This window comes from Eucalyptus grandis, chromosome 1 (assembly GCF_016545825.1).
Source record: "Eucalyptus grandis isolate ANBG69807.140 chromosome 1, ASM1654582v1, whole genome shotgun sequence".
NCBI lineage: Eukaryota > Viridiplantae > Streptophyta > Magnoliopsida > Myrtales > Myrtaceae > Eucalyptus > Eucalyptus grandis.
Window position 1 is genome coordinate 27,416,132 of NC_052612.1, and position 18,032 is coordinate 27,434,163.

Genomic DNA, 18,032 nt, shown 5'->3' on the forward strand with positions numbered 1-18,032 from the left:
ACCTATGATACTTGTGTTTATTTTATTCAAAACCTTTCAATTATACCAATTTAGTCATAAATATTTTCACATTTTGTCAATTTAGTCAATCCAGCTAATTTTGGCTGAATATCACCAACATGGACATCGAGCATTCTATGTGGTGCGATCAACGCTAACGTTGACATTTTTTAATAATATTGTTTTAAAAAATGAATTGTTTAATAATTTTTTTGGTTCCTCTCTTTTCCTTACTGACAGCTAGTGACTCTCGCCAGCATCATGCAAATTATCTTCGGCTTTGGGCGAGGGCTATAACATATGCCTCGTATGCAATATAATTCATAAACTTTTGATAAAGGTTCAAACTAATCCCTAACATTTCATTAATTTGTGTTTCAGGACAACATTGCTCATCTAGTTCACGGACTAGTTTGAATATATACGAAAAGTTCATAAACCACATTAAACAAATTAAAAGTTTAGGGACTATTGAATTAAAGTTTGAGGACTAATTGTGTCAAATTTTTTAAATGAAAATTGAATACTCAAGGTCAAATACGACATCCAGTATCCCTCCTCTTTTCTGCCCATTTTAACGCCAGTTCGTCGTGGGGTACTGGGTCACAGGGCGTACTCCAGATCACATATAAAACTATTCCGAAATTACCGAAACTCGTGAGCATTAATTTAACTTAAAAAGCGCACCATGTCCCCATGCACGCAACTTGCAAAACCGTGTGAAAGAAAATGGATCCAACGGGCAAAGGAGTCACGTGGTGGCGTGGTCAGCTGTCTGGTGGCTTCCTTATAAATGAAATTCGACGGAACGCGGGGTCAAAGCGGCTGCCCCCGAGTTCCGAGTCACCCTCACGTTTCCGTGCTCCCGGTCAACCGGGTCGACCGGCGGCTCCTGCAAAATTTTGCTGTCTCGGCGCAAATACGGTGGTCCCCGGCCTATCTAGATGCTAATCGTGCCTAAATTAAGGATTTCAATCTCGTGCCGCCACGTGCAGGGTTCGGCCTTATGTGGCAGGAGGGGTCCCCTCCTATGTACACTTTCATGCAGATGTATGGAGGGGATCTGCAAGAAGATTTGCATCGTGAATGAAATGAAGCCCAGGAATGGGACCGAACATGTTGTCTGTTCTTTGGTAAAACCTGCCATGTCCCCATACTAATTAGAAAATTCGAAAGTATAATGATACATCGTGGATTATTGTCGCACAATAATTGAGATTTTTCGATCAGGTAGACTGTTTTTCTTTTTTCTTTTTTAAGTTGATATCTCTGCCTATTGATAGTTGATGTTGTACGGGTATAATGTCGTGCTTTAATTGGACGACCTAATGGGATGTCATTTGAATTTGGGCATCCTTGAAAGCAAGAAATCTCTCTTGATCTGACAATTTCATTAGATTGCGGATAGAGGCGTAATGGAAGCAATCGAGTTTTCTAAAAATTGATATGGGGACTACTACTTTTGTCGCTAAAACAAAAAAGTGTTATATCATCGCCGAAGAATAGCATGATAACAATAATTGTAATTGAATAAAGTGTAAGGATGAAAGGTGAAATTCCCTAAAGCTATAAGCATAAGAATTGTACTTTCCCCAACACTTGCGTTAAGCAAACACAAAGAATCAATTAAAATGTACTACACCAATCAAGTACTAATATTGTAATCGCTATACTTAGGCAGGCAACCATTACGAGATCTAAATAGAATAAAATAGTATACCTAGATTGCCTTTTTTGCTTTTTCTCTCATATCTCTTACTCTATTGGTGAGTGGGTACTATGTTCAGACAACCATCACCACCAACAACCCGCCAATAGCAGCCGATGTCACCTAGCTCTTTTAATGGACAACTATAGAGAATGCCCAACTGACGACCCTCTCAACCACCCACCATCCCCGCCCTTGTACGGCATCTAGAGAGCAGCAAGGCATTTTCAAAGTCTCAGATCTTACGTTGAGAGATGGATAGTTACACCGGTAAATAATTCTTGCAATCCATGAACTAGCACAAAATGTGAGTGCAAGTGTCATCCCTGGGGCGAATAATATATTGTCGACAGCCGGTCCAAGTGGCGCGGGACGGCTTCCTACGCAAACAAAACCGAATCAAAGTTTCCAAAGCCATTTCCCCCCATGTGTTTCGCTTACAGTTTGGCTAGCCATCACATCACATCACAGTTTTTTTTCACTGGAGAGGGAAGGAGGCAACTTGGAGGTTGGACGCGGCCATCGCTGCATGTGCACGTGTCGGGAACGGAAACAGAAAGGATATCTGGGAATTTCCGAGCTGGATTTCCCCTGTCTCTCTGTCCAATCAGCCCCATCATCTCATCGATCGGGGAAACTGTTTTGGCGTACGATCGGTTGTTACGGCGTTTACCGGCCGACGACACGACCGTTTCATTTAATGTGCTCAGCAGAACTCTCGTTAATGTATTGGACGAGAGACCACGGACCACGTGCTCTGCCAGCTATTTTCGATTGACCAGATTGTACGTGATCGCTCGACGCGAAGGTACGAATCATGCAGGGAGAAACCCCAATTTCAGCAGGTTGTCCGCGACGGGATCAAATGTCAATTTTTTTAAGGAACGCTGAGGAAGAAGGTGACGACATTTTCCAGGATCTTGGTTTCATAGTCCCCTCCACATGGTGATACGATGGCGACATCGTGATAAGCGGCCGAGCCATAGGCACGGAAAATTTCCATGCTTTGGGCCCAGACACATTATGCCACCCGGTCCATTTTCTGTCTTCTGTTTTTTACTTTAAAAAATTCTTGATAAATTAAGAAGATATGAAAAAATAATTGATGGAAGTTCATGAAAAATCTAATGATGGATTTGATAATTCATTTTTCTTGAATGAATACCGATATATTGCAAATTTAAGTAAAAAACTCACATCGTAGAAGAGTACTGACAAACATTATGATTTGAACTTACACTACAATTTTATCTGGATAGTGGTCAAATATATCTAGGAAATGTTTTAGATGTGATTTGCAAACCTAGGGGATTCTACCTCGAAGTTCCTCAAGGTCCACATGGTTCATATATTCACTACTTTAATCAAATTTGAAGTCACCACCAAATAAACTCTAGGCGATTGGAAACCTATTACCTAAGCAATACAACATTTCTTGTTTTTGGTCTAAAATAAGTGTTCATTCATTCTCAAGTGCTTCCAGAACAAGACATAATAGTTTCTGAACAAATGATATTCCAAAGAGGCCTCGAGGGGTTAGTAATCAAATCAAGGGGGAGAGAATTTCTTTAATGGGCCACGGCGATCCAGTCCGCAAGAGAATTGGCATCATGGGAACAATAAGTTACTATAACATACTTCAGTTTGGCCCAACATCTCGCAGTCTTCCACAATAGGGGCTAGGGCCAATGGGGGCTAGGGCCAATGGGCTTTCTTCTCTGTCCATTAGTATCTGTGTCACAATCTTACAATCTGTATCAATTTCCCACGTCCTATCTTTCAGCAACGATGGATCTACTTTTTCCAGCGAGTATACTAGGGTGCGGTTGATTGCTTGGGCTTCGGTGGCCAAAGCAGATGCAGTCTGGACAGTTACAACAAAGCCAGCGACCAGAGCTCCGGTGGAGTTACTGCCCACTCCAGCCACTGAACTTTATCAATTCGCCTTCAATCCACGAAGCATTCGTTTTAGATAGAGAGTTCTGACGGACGTTGGCTTTCCATCGTTCAGGTACGTTATTTCTGACTTTGCTCTGTTTGCTTGGACATGGATTCCACCTCACGTAATTTCTTGTTCTGCGCGAGAGAGCTTTGGACAATTGATGGCGGGTCAGGCTTTCGACCTTGAAAGATATGAGCGTTCCTCGTTTGCCACATCGTCCAAAGCAACTCAGCAGCTAGTTCTCCCGATGGTGAGTCCCAATCCAAACTTAGCACTTTCATTAGCTGTATATCCATTAGGGGTGATAGCCAAAGGATTGATTCTTAGGTTGATGCTTGGGTCCGACCACATTGCTTTTGCCCAACCATAGAGAAGAAATAGATGCTCGACTGATTCCGTGCCTTGTGAGCAGAGAGCACCAATGGGGTTAGGTACCATCTTTCTTTTGTATAAATTTTCGGGCATGGGAAGTGCATCTTGACAGACACTCCAAAGAAAGATACAGGTTTTAGGTAGGGTGCGTAGATTCCATAGATCAGTCCAAAAAGTTCTAGGAGGCTGAAATGATGTGGAAGGTTGATTAGTATTAATTAGCAGGCCGAGTTTCGCATGTTTTTATACCCACTTTTCACTAAATAGGAACCTGGTTTATCTCCATCCCAAACTAGCCTTGTCAAATCTTGGTGGCAAACTAATTGGGATCGATAGAATTTCATGCACTATGTTCTCATCAAACGGGTTTTCGAGCTGTTACACTCCAAAGAAAGATACGGGTTTTAGGTGGAGTACGTAGATTCCATAGGTTAGTCCATAAAGTTCTGAGAGGTTGCAATGATGCGGAAGATTAATTTATATTGAGTGGCAGGGCTGAGTTTCGCATGTTGTTATATTCACTACAAAATAGGAACCTGGCTTATTTCCATCCCAACTAGACTTTCAATCTTGGTGTCAAACTAATTGGGTTTGATAGAATTTCATGCACTATGTTCTCATCAAACAGGTTTTTTGATGCTGGAGCATTCCTAGATGATATCGGTTCTACAAAAGAGTTACCCATCGCATAGTTACTGATACTTCAGTAGCCTCCCGTTTGAAGGGTGCCCACATTCACTCGAAGGCCATTAATTTGGTACATTGGAACAAGCAAAGGTTGGATACATGCACCCAATAACATTTATTTCTTATATTTTCAAGGTCTAGTAAATATTGTTTAAAGTTTCGAGAGTCTTTATTTAACTGCCGATGTTATTTGTTTTATCTTTCCTATAAGTCTTCTTGTCTTCCCAAAGAGTCTTAGTAATTACTCGTGCTTGGAGGGTTGTTCCAAGTTCGTCTATATAAGCATGTTATGATGAATAAGAAGGTAGACTTGATTTAAGTAATAATTCATTTAGTCTTTAGCTTGAGAACAAGAAGGATTTCTTGTTGTGCTATTATCTCTTAAGTGGATTCCTATGAGTGGCAAGCAACCTATCCAATTTAGTTCGCACTTGTATTATCTCCTACTTCTCTACACTTTCTACAGCATCATTTTCCAACCGTTGTCCTTCCCACTCTCCTGTTTCTCTTTTGATTAGTTCTTAGACTATTTGAGGGTTGTCTCTGTTTGTCAACTCTCTTTCACACTCAAAGATAACCAGCAGTCCTTATGAATTATAATTGTTGCACCATCGCCCACCGCCCATTTCCCTTTTGGTTGAATCGCGTCTCTCCCCATGATGTCTTTGCCAACACCATGAGGGCAGAGACTCCTTTCTTGCATTCCACATATTCCCTCGTGGGAAGTATATGCCCTTCAGGACTTTGCTCCACAAGGCCAAGGGAGATTGTGATAATCTCTAGGCCTATTTCCTCAGCATTGCTTGTTGAAAGTAACAAGGTCTTCGAATCCCAACTCTCTGTGATCTATCCTGATTTTCAGGACTCTCATCGCTTCCAATGCATACCTGCTTAAGTCTCATTTTGCTTCCGCTAGAATGCATCAATTCTTTGTTCTATAAACTGAGATAGATATTTTGAATATTGACAGAGCATACCTTGGGAACACACACTTTTCAATTATGGTTGAAAGGGCGCAGTGAGGATATTAATTCTTTCCTGTGCGTAATCGAACACCAGGAGTTTAGAATTTTGGTGCACTTATAGAGCAATAGACCTTCTTAGATAGTTGACTTCCTTCCAACATTGAGGATTTGCTTTAAGGTTTTCAATTGACGTAGGACATGATTGGTGGCGAAATTTAGAGCAACTCAAGAATTAGAATGATTGGAGCTCTCTTTAATCTAGGGAAAAGGACATTAGCACTACAAAAAGTTATGTACGATACTCACTTTAATGCCAAAATATTTTTTCAGATCACTTAAGTGTCACTTTAAAAAGAAAAAAATGATCATTTATGTGTCAACTTCAATTTAGGTTGCTGGAAATTTAACGTAATTATATTTTATTAATTTTTCAATACTACGTCTCTCATTAGCATACCAAATCAATGTATAACCCCAAAGGACGTCATGTACAAAAAGTAGACGAGAGATCATTTGAGTGCCAAAAATTGTAAATATTAATCATTTAAGTAGTAATCACTTAAGTGTAAATTGTTATTTAAAAAATGATCACTTTAGTGTTAGTGGTTGTAAAAATAGGTGATTACTTTAGTGTCAATTTCAATTGAAAATGATCATCATACGACATTATTTTGGACATCCACATGGACTTGATATCAAAATTTTAATTATAAAAGCAAAGCTTTTTTGCTAGGAATTTCTTGCTAGGAATACTTAAGTGAACTAGCGAAAACTTATATCCTTTTATCCTCTAATTTATATGGCATGAAAGACTCTAGAACACATTGGGAGGGTTCCTAATTAGAATTTTCTTTTCAGATTATTATTTTCATTTATTTTGAATGTTATTTCTCCTCGTTGAGAGCCGCTGTAGTAACTTTAACTATTACACACCCATATTTCTGATATACACCAGAGGTAAACATATCATGTATGGGCCAAAATAAATATTAGGATTAAGTGATCAGTTACCTTCATTTGATTTGTTCCTCAATGACACTCTATAAAACATCTAAATTCGATGTTTTCAATTATCTCTGTATTTTTCTGTTTGTACGTATAATTTCACAAATGGGAGTTGTTCTTATTCTCTCTTTACCCCCCTTTATATAGATTTCGGAATCCCGCATCATTTAACCTAATCACTCTTCTATTGGCTAAGAATCATTGGCTTTCAATTCGAGCAACTCAAAAATAATTAAATACATCAGTTTTATTAAATTTATCCAAAGTCGAGTACACCTAGAAATAGTATGCATATTTATGCGTCACATCATTAATCTCATATTGACATTGATTAGAGGTTGATGAGATAGACTAAAGCCCTGTTTGGTTGGGCCTTCCAAGGGGCTTTGAGCCCTCAAAGCCCTTTGGGAAAAAATTTTGTGTTTGGCAAGTATTTTTGAATGCTGATTTGCCAAATGCGGGCATTCTAAATGCCGAAAGCTAAATGCTAGGGAGGACTAGCTTTGAGCATCGGACATTTCGAAGATGCAAGTTTATTGTTTATCACAGTTACTGTTCATCTTCTTCCCCGTTCGTCTTCGTCTTCCCCGCCGCCTGAGAGTTTGGCTTCTCCGGCAACCGCCACCACCGCGTGGGGGTTGCGCGTCCCCGATAACCACCGCCTAGGGTGGCGCGACCTGCGACCCAAGCGGCATTGCTTGGCTCACGCAACTAGGCGATGTTGCTCGAGGTCGCGACCTCAACCGCCAGATCTGGTTGTCGAGAGGCCAGATTTGGCAATCCAACGGCCAGATCTAGTGGTCTAGTGGTCAGATTGATTGTTCGGCAGTTGGCTGGCGGTTAGCCGACCGCTGGATTTTATTTTTAGACTTAAAAAAAAAAAATAGCAAAAACCAATTACAAATGCAAGTTTTGCCAAATTGTGTTTTTACTAAAGTTATTTTTCAATGCTACTTGAGATTGCAATTTACTAAACGGTGTAGCATTTCGGGAAACCCCTTTACTTCAAAGATATTTGCATTCTTTCAAGGGCATTTCTCCAAAATTGAATCAAATGGGCCCTAAACATATCCGCTTTGCAACTACTAAATATCTTCTCTCAAGAGAGGTTAAGGTTGGAAAAAAGACAGATAAATGATCTTGTGACGAGAGTAATGAGAAAAAAAAATTCATTTTAGCTCGTCATAAATAAAAATAATAGTTTTCGAGGTATGAGTAGTACTTATTATCCAGTGGCGTGGGCCACTTACAACAAAATCCGGATAATCATAACATAAAGTCACAACCTTTGAATAGATGTAAATACTTAGATCAAACTCCTTCTCTCGGCCAATTGCATGTAGCTTCTCGTTCTTCGCGCGTCATTTCCTTTCCTCCTCTTCATGTACACAAACCCTCCCAAGCCAACCATACAAACACCCATCGCCACCCCAAACCCTACCCCGCCTTTTCCCGCCTTGCCTTCACCGCTATCCTCATTCTCCTCCTCCGGTTGCTTCTCCGGCTTTTGTGCATACGCGGCGGAATCATCATCATTGCTGTTGCTCGAACTCGACTTGTAAGGCATCGACGACGTGATCTGATGATCAGGCCAAAGATCGGCCTCACTGTCCTCATCTTCCGGACGAGGCTCCAAAGAAGAGTCTACGTTGTCTTCTGTTGATAAAGAAGGTGGCGATGTAGATGGAGTAGGCGAGATCGGTGCTTCGCCAGGAGGAGAGGAAAGAGGATAAGTTAGATGTGGTTCTTCTGGAGATTCGAAGGTGGTTGTTGGCGAGATCAGTGCTTCGCTGTATCCATCTATCTCGGGAGGAGGAGATTCGGGGGAGCGAGAGACACCCAAAGGAGGATAAACAGGAGGAGAGAGTCGTACTCAGTTTCATCCGGTGAAGGAGCTTCAGAGGATGAAGGATGATATTCGGTTGATACATATTCGACTTCGGGATACTGAGGAGATGGAGCGGGCAATGGTGATGGTGATGACGAAGAGACCATGCTAATGTGAATGGCGAGCGAGAGCGAAACGACTATGAGAAGAGAAATATGCGAAGTGAAGCGACTGAATCTGGCCATCGTTGATAACATGATACGATGATGCTTCCTCGGCGATCTTTAAAAGAAATTAGGAGGAGGGGCAAGAGGGGAGTTGACTATTACGATGTTTTGATGTAGTGAAAGCGTCTTATGTAGGGAATCGAGTGATTTGAAGTCAATTTGTCACGCAAAGTGGAGCTGACGGTGGAGGAGAAGAACGAGATTAAGTAAAGGCATCACGGAGGGGGAAAGTTTTACGTGATGTATGTTTTAAGTCGTGTACGAAAACATGGCACGACCTTTTATACGGGGATCCAGTTCACAATACATGCAATAATGCTAGGTACTCTAAGGTCTAAGAAATAGGTTTAGAAGATTTTATATTCTCTACAAGCAATGTGACGAACTTTAATTAAGAGTTGAGCCTCACCACTTATTTAAAAGTATAATAACAGTCTATCACATTACTTAACATATAATTTTATTAAGAAAACTGATTGCATGACAGTCTTTAATCTATTGTAAGTCTAATATGGATCACAAAAAATAAAATCACAAATAATTATAAATTGTTGTGAGACTTACTTCTTCAAAAATTTGTTATTCATAAACTGTTATTCTAATAGTACCCCAAAAATTGTTATGTTAGCAAAGTTTTTTATTAAACTAGTCATGCCTAAAATTAGTTATGGATGTGGAGAGAATTATGCAAAGAAAGAGTTCTCTGTTGATGTTATATTTGTGAAGAGACAAAGGCTATGGCGTAACAACGAGCATTACTTATTTGATTGCTGATCTATTAATTTTTTGTTGTTCACAAGATGTCATCGAACAAAAGTAACCTGAGAGAATAGAGATCCTTTAAATTTAGATGGTGGATCTACATCTCAATTAGCCTTTAAATATTTGATAAGTCATCAAACAAATAGAGAGTTCATCCTAAGCTTCATTATCAAAATATAATGACTTTAAAGGACAGGCGTTGGGCTTTGGAAAAAGTTAGGCCGCTTATGATGGGCTGACCCAACCCAGCCCATGAAGGATTCAAATGTACGCACGAGGGGAACAATTAAATGAGAACAAAAAGTCTATTAAAAACAAATGCAGACGTCCAATCCAAAAGAGTGTGCAACTGCATTGAAGCAGGCAAGTAACAAAGTATTTGTACGCAAGTGGGTGAGACCGAGAGGCAGACACATATTGTCCATAGAAGATTTTGCAAACAAGTTTTTTGTGAGATCAAGGTGTAAATTAGATTGTGCAAAACACAGGTGTTAGTCCGGTTGCATTATCACAATTTTGACCAGCGAGGATAGCATCAGTATTACATAGAGCAATCTTAGTTCTTGGGACTTGAGATACGATCCTCGAATCCCAGCATTGTTATCGGAGTGCGCTAATTGTTTCCTGTGCTTTGTTTGTTTCCGACAAATGCCGTGTTCAAGTAATTTTTATATGCAGCCCATGTTGATACCTTGGAAGATAAACAGGCATGTTCCAAAAACGATTTTCTTTTTGCACGATTTTCACGTGTTGGGTTTATGTGTCCTTGAGCCATGCTGGAAAGTTGGAGTCGTTTCCGCTGAACAGTTGAAAATTGAACCCAAACTGAAAAAAGTCGAATATTTCAACGAGATAGTGAGGAACCAAGGGAAAATTATCTAAAAAAATTTAAACCTATTACACTTTTGTCATTATAGTCCTAAACATTTTAATTTTGCTAATTGAGTCATAACTTTTTATACATTTTGTCAATTGAGTTCATCCAGTTAATTTTGACCAAAAATTACTAACGTTGATGGCCGGTGCTAATGTGGCAACTTTTAATGATATTTTATTAATTTTTTTGAAATTTTTAATCTTTTTTATTTTATTTTATTGTACTTTTTTAAAGGTTTGGAGAGAAGGCCGACGAGGTAGGCCGGCAGACCCTCAACGTATATATAAGAACAAAGATTGTGTCCAGCCCATCATGTTCGACTGGGAAATGCTGGGCTTTTTTGGACTAATTGGGCCATCCATGATGGGCCGATCCCACCCAACTCACGAAGGACTCAAATGTTCCCGGAAGAGGGGACAGTTAAACTTCTCTTCCTAAAACAAATGCACGCGTCCATGCAAAGAGCGCGAAACTACAATGGATCGGCAAGCTACGAAGCACTCGTGTGCAAGTGCGTGGATTCCGATGAGGCGGATAACACAAGTATTACGTGGAGTAAATTCAATTCCTATGATATAAGGCACGATTCCAAGAATCCCAACTCATTGCATATCAAAAAAGTAAATACAAAACATTTATTTTTGGGACATAGACGAGGCGAATGACAGAGGACGAAGGTGAAAAATGAAACTAGGTAGTTCAAGCGAAACGACGGGGTCGGCCGTCCGCAAGGAATTTCCGAAAGCCAGCGCTGAAGTGAGACAACGAAGTGCTAGTACTAGGATACCCAATTTAGCCGTGGATGCTCCAGAAATAATGCCCTTGAATATGATCGTGAGGTTGTCTGCTAATCGTCCGGTTTGGTCGACCCAAACTTAGAATTTCCGAATGAGGTGAGCTTGGGGAAAGAACTCCTTTCACAACTGGCCCATCAAGGTTCAAAATTTTCAAAGATTACTGAACCAATTATTCTCCCTCCTACCTAGATTTTCCTTGTTAAATAATATTTTTCAAAGTATTTTTGTGCGAATGTGATTTCGGCTCTCATGAATGATGTACTCCTAGACAGACAATATGAGAAACCATATCGCTCTTGTACCAAAAAGTCCCAACCCAGAAAAACTTGAGCAATTTCGTCTAATTTTGCAATTTTGCGGATGAGATAATTTTGAGATAATGGCATACAAGCTTAATTCCAAGATGCCTGAGTTGATTTATGGAGAATAAAGTGCATTTGTTAATGGAGGACAAATCCAAAACAATATCTTGCCAAAAGGGCCGACAAAGTGCCAGAGAAACAGCTAACATAGCAAAAGCAGATAGAAGCCACAACCCTAGGGTCAAAACCCAAAAAAAAAAAAAAAAAAAAAGACCAAGTGCCCAGCAGAGAACAACAACATTAAATTCCACAGCTCCAGTTTCCATCCTCAAGTTCCTGAGATTCCTCAAAGCCAGGACGGAGCGAGAGCTCCACCCTCCTAGGAATTTATATGACAGATGAGCTTCTGAAGGACCCGAGCGCCTTGGCAGCTCCAGCTCTAAGGATGTATTGATGATAGAATGCAGCGACCGCCGCCCCGACGAATGGTCCGACCAAGAAGATCCACTGATCGACACAAAACAATCACAAAATGAGAATTGTCGCATGTTAGTGCTAGCACTCTCAATTTACAGGGAAGCGAAAAATATTTGAGGACATGTGTGAGAGGGGCATACAAGGTCATCCCATGCCTCCTGCTCGCCGAACATAACCGCAGCTCCAAAGCTTCAAGCGGGGTTGATGCTTGTTCCGGTGATTGGGATGGTGGCGAGGGGAACCATGAACACAGCAAATCCAACGGGCAGGGGAGCCAACACCTATTTCATTCATTGAAAACAAGCTAAGGTCAATTTGAAAGGCAAAATCCATTAGACAAATTCCTCACTATACGTAAATTTTCAGTGACCTAAATGTGACTAGGTCCTGATAAGTTGTATCACTACGGAGGCTGTGATATCGGTACTCACGGGAACATGGGAGTCCCTTGCGTTTCTCTTGGGGTCAATGGCCGAAAAGACAGTGTAGACAAGGACGAAGGTTCCAATAGTCTCCGCGGCCAAACCGGTGCCCATGCTGTAACCATCGTTTAACCCGTTGGCACCACCCCCATACTTGATGGAGTATGCCCTCTGGAACTGCTTCACCAGACCGCACCCGTATATGGCGCCCAAGCACTGAGCCACCATGTAGAGCACGGCTCGGAGCAACGACACCTTCCTCGCCAAGAACAGCCCGAAGGTGACTGCCGGGTTTATGTGACCTCTTGTGAAAGACACCACAACAATACCCAAGAAGGTATAAGCCCTTTGCTCCCAATTTTGCTGTATGCTATAGAAAGGTATGGGAAAAATTATCCAAAAATCCTAAACTTATTACACTTTTACTAATTTAGGTGTCATCAATTCCAGTTAAAATTGGCCGGATTGACTTAGCTTAAAAGGGTCTCTCAAAATCGGATGTCTAGGGTGAAATAAAATTCATACATCGTATTAAAAAAAACTGTAAAAATTAAAAATCACTCACAGGAGTCTCTTAAGCTTCTTGCTTTTTTCTTTTCTTTTCGTTTTTGTCTTTTACAAGTAAAATCTCAATTTCATTCAATATTGAACACATCTAATATGCAAAATCATACATATTAATGATCATATGAAAGCGTATAAAACAGTGGGTGTGTTTGAAAAATTATGAGATAATTATATGTTATTTTACATATCAATATTTATACGTTATGAATATTTTCAATATTTTCAATTAAAAACAGTCGAAATACCTGCATCGCACAGTTCGGATTTAAACAATAAGCAAAATTCAATTAAAACATGCGGCTAAAGAAAATACTCCATAGGGAAAACAGTTGGGTTTGCTTTCTATAATTTAACTCAAAATCATTCCAAATTTTGAAAAAAAAAAAAAATTGAAATTACGCAACATTTTCTAACGAAATCAAGCATTGACAAGTCCGATAAGAAAAAATGGGGGAAAAGTGCCAAAAAAATCCTAAACCTTTTGTTTTTGTACCGATTTAGTCCTAAACATTTTTTTGATGCCGATTTAGTCCTAAACCTTTTTACGTTATACCAATTTACTCATTTCCGGCCAATTTTGACCGGATTTTGCTGACTGGACGCCGGCCGGCTGAAGTGACCCGATCAGCGCCGACGTATACAACTTTTAATAATATTTTAATATTTTTGAATATTTTTTTATTTTTTTTTATTTTTTTCCTCTCTCGTTCTTCCTCCAGCCGGTCACCGGACCTCGACGACCGGCTAGAGGCGACAGCTAGCGAGGTCAAGGTCGACCTCGTCGGTCACCTCACTAGTGGCCACAAGGGCGGCCTTGTTGGATCTAGTGAGGTCGAGCCTATCGACCATGGGCGAGGCTCGACCCTCGCCGGGTTTGGCGAGGGCGAGCTCGCCGCCTGGCGCAAGGCCAGCTCCCCCGCTTCGTTCCCCGATCCCAATCTCACCTAAGAAATGTCCTCCTTCGCTCGTCGTCGTCGTTTCTAGGGTTTTACGGGAGCTCAAGGGTGTCCCCGGTCACGTAGCTTCGGCCCCGGATTTTCGCCTGATTTCCCCCGCGGCGATGATCCGTCAAACGTGGCTCAACCCTCGCTAGATCCAGCGAGGGCGAGCCTCACCGCCCAAGCCTCAAGGGTGGCCTCACGCCCGGCAGGCGAGGCTCGCCCGCCGGACGGCAAGGTCGAGCCTCGCCGGCCATGGGCAAGGCTCGACCCTCGTCGATCCGACGAGGATGAGCCTTGCCGCCAGCATGAGGCCACCTCGCCGCACATCGGCAAGGTGGCCGGCGAGGTCGACCTCAACCTTGCCGGCCGTTGCCTCTAGTCGGTTGCCGAGGTTCGGCGACTAGCTGGAGGAAGTAGAGGGAAGAAAAATAATAAAATAAAAATAATAAAATTCAAAATTTTAAAAATATTAAAATATTATTAAAATTGTCCACGCGCACCGACAGCCACGTCAACCGGCCGACGTCTAGTTAGCAAAGTCCGACCAAAATTGAGCAGAAATGATTGAATTGGCACAACGTAAAAAAGTTTAGGACTAAATCGGCACCAAAAAAAGGTTTAGGACTAAATCGGCACAAAAAAAAGGTTTAGGACTTTTTTTACACTTTTCCTGAAAAATGGCATTGACAAGAAGCAAAGAGGAAACCAAAGAACAGAGATGGAGAAGAGAAGCCACCGGAAATGCAGCAGTGCAATAAACGAGGACAAAGATCATGCCACCGATGGCCTAGGCGACGCCAAGGATGCCGACGCCGACACATTGGTCGCGGAGTTGTCGATCTGGCTCTTGTGGCCGATCACGGTGAGGATGGTGATGTAGAGGAACAAGAGCGTGGCGATGAACTCCGCGATGATGGCCCTGTAGAAGGACCACTTCCCCAGCTCCTCCGTGTCCACCAGTGGCGCCGCGGCTGGTCCTGGTAGTCCTTCGACTGGAACAAGCCGTTCCCGCCTCTCGCCTCCATGTCCTTGGCCATTCCTGCTTCTTGCTCTAGAGAGAGAGAGAGAGAGAGAGAGAGAATAGAGTGTAATGCACGGGACGGGAAGGGGAGGGGGTCATATTTATCAAGGGCCTGCTGCACCCGGGAGTTACCAAGTTAGTGGTGCTTCAATTGCTCGACCCTACCGACCCTCCCCCACGATGTTTGACTCCTGCCCTCTTTTTTGTCCCACCGCCACCCTAACTCTCGACCCTAGCACCCTCTCCTGGTGCCTTCTTTCCGTCCTTTCCATTAGCGTCTGGTCTGCCTTCAAACCCGACGGAAGTAATTTGAAGATGAAACAATCATAACTCACACAATAAAGAGAAGAAAATAGATGAATTTGTAGATTTATTTTATCTTAACTCTAGAAACAATTATTATTTTTAAAAGTAATCACTACATCTAGAAATACAAATAGATTTATTACAAATAATAATTAACAAACTCATAAAAGATCAAATCTTTACTCGTTAAAGATAACGTACTAATTATGACTCTTCTTAATACGAGTACCAAATAATTATTGGTACCGATGAATTTAGTTTAATTTCTAACCTTCCCAAATTATATAAAAACAAAAAAAAAAAAAAAAAAAAAACAAAAACAAAACAAAACAAGAAAACAAAGAAATCCCACGCAACCACACGAAATGTTACTCGTAAGGGCCATGCACTACCTTACGGAACCGGCTCCGGCATCGGTTATATTAGCTAATGACGCATGCACGCCTCGATTTCTGCCGCGGTTCGAACGTGTGGATATCGACCTAGCTCCAGTGAAAAACCGAAAGGGTTTGGGGCGAGGTCGAGCGCCGTGGTGGGATGCGCGCAGAAAGCTAGGAATAGATGGAGAAAAGGAAACGGGAGATTAGGATGGCGTCAGCTACAGCCTAGAGTATCCTGAAAATTTGAAGGACCGTGGCTCGCCATCTTTGACTTCTCGAGGTCGTGAACCAAATATTCAATGGGTTCTAGATCTGGCGACAAATTCTTTGCTGTGGAACAATTCGTCCTAGCAGAACTTTTCAAGTGCAAGAATTATGGGGTTAATTTCATAAGAAAAAAAAAACATCAATTTTAGGTCGATAGATAAAGGACCAAAAAAAAATACTTCTTTTCTAGCCTAACTCTTATTTTGACTCCTACCTTATTACAAAGCCACCTAGCCAAAAAATAAAAATGAAAAATGATTAATTTCATCAAACAAGAAAAACTCCAAATTATTACAGGGGGGCATGTAATAAATTTACTCTAAATTAATTTTACCATAAAAAACTTTAAAGACCACATAATACACATATGACAAATTTATTTTCCATTACTTTTCATTGAAAAATTTTCCATCAAATTACACATGTAATAAATTTACTCTAAATTAATTAAAAAAATTTAAAGTACACGTGACAAATAGTTTAAAAGTGAATTAAATGACCGGTTTGAGATTTTGCCCTTCATTTGTCATAAGTATACCAGTTTATAGATTTCTCGTGCTAGTAATCCAATTTAACATAAACTCATAGAGAATAAATTCGCCATAAATTTACCTGTTTGAGTTTTTGTGGTCAAAACATTAGTTTGTAATAAATTTGTCACAACTGTATTACCTTAGGATTTTTTATTGTAAAAAAAATTAATTTAGAGTAAATTTATCGTATGTTTACTAGTTTGAAATTTTTCATAATATTAACCCAAAAAGAAATTACCAAAGCAAAAAAGTTGTCCTCCTCCTACTTCTAACTTTCAATTTTGTTTTTCTTCCTTGAATAAATTGGAAAATAGATGTGAAATATGTCAACATGATGCTTTGAAACCAATCGTAACATCAAAGACCACAAATTTACGGCAAAAATTAAGAATTAAATTGGAATAATTGAATTAACCCATCAAGTTCTCAATCTTATATTTCTTCTGTGATTACATTAAAATGTGAGTTAGTCTTACTTTTCGGCCCCCTTTCAATGTTACCCCCATAAATAGAACTCTTTTACTCACATCATAAATGGAAAAAATGGTAAAGTCACATTTTGCAGTGCACTTTCTCCCAAGCCAACTCACCACACACGTCTGGCAGTTAAATGGGGCCCTCCTAATCGACTCCTCAAGCTATGTCCACTTCTTGTCGTCATTATCTTATTCTCAAAACAAAATTTCAATGATATTCATGAAGTTCACATTAAAGTAAGTATAATAATAACTGAGCACACGCACTATGAAATTTAGTATGCATTACCCCAAAGGGAAAAGGTGGCGAATCAAATTAGTAGTAAACTCGGCATCCTTTCGCTAAAGAACAATATATGTTGCTATGTTGTATCTTAACTCTTATTTAATGTGCTGAATTATTATATGTTAGTTATATTCAATAAATAAGTCATAAATTTATTTATAATTGTAAAACTCAACATTATGTGTTAAATGAATTTACAATTTACTAAAACCCAAATTTCCCCTTGACTTTTTCTACACTTTTTCTCGCCCTCACTCAATCTTGCACTCGCTCATTCCGCGCTCTCGTCTTAGTTTGAATATGTGTCTTCCTAAATTAAGTTAGATAAGTCGAGTCGGGTAAAAATTGAGTTGGATTGAGGTTGGACCATTTTTTATTAATTGCTTAGTCAATTGTCATGCACCTAAAAATTTGAAAAGGAAGTAATTCCAAATCATCACATCAACTCCATCCAAGTCACCTTCACCATCAGCCGACATGGCTAGCGAGTGCTCGCAACGCTCACCCACCTCTACCAAGGGCTTCGTGGCCCTTACCCGCGACTGACGAGGGCTTTTCGACAATTACCCAATGGCTAGTGAGCTTCGACAAACCTTACCAATTATAATGAAAAAGAAAAGAAAAATATAATAATAACAAATTTGTAACGATATTAAAAATTGTTACATTGGACGATCAACACCCACATTAGCAATTAATGATTTCCAATCAAAATTAATCGGATGGACTAACAAATTATTATAATATTTATAATTAAATTAATCAAATTAAAATGATTTGAATAATTATAAGAACTTTTGTAGGAATGTAAGTTTGGTCCTCATGTATCTTATGGATTTGAGGTTCGATTATATTCCCAATTCGACACGGCGCACGGACACTCG

The 18,032-nt window shown here is 40.3% G+C and overlaps 1 pseudogene; it reads right to left on the reverse strand.

Annotated features, from left to right (window-relative positions):
• Positions 1–11,859: 11,859 nt before the first annotated feature.
• On the reverse strand, positions 11,860–14,916 carry LOC120288055 (annotated as a pseudogene).
• Positions 14,917–18,032: the final 3,116 nt, after the last annotated feature.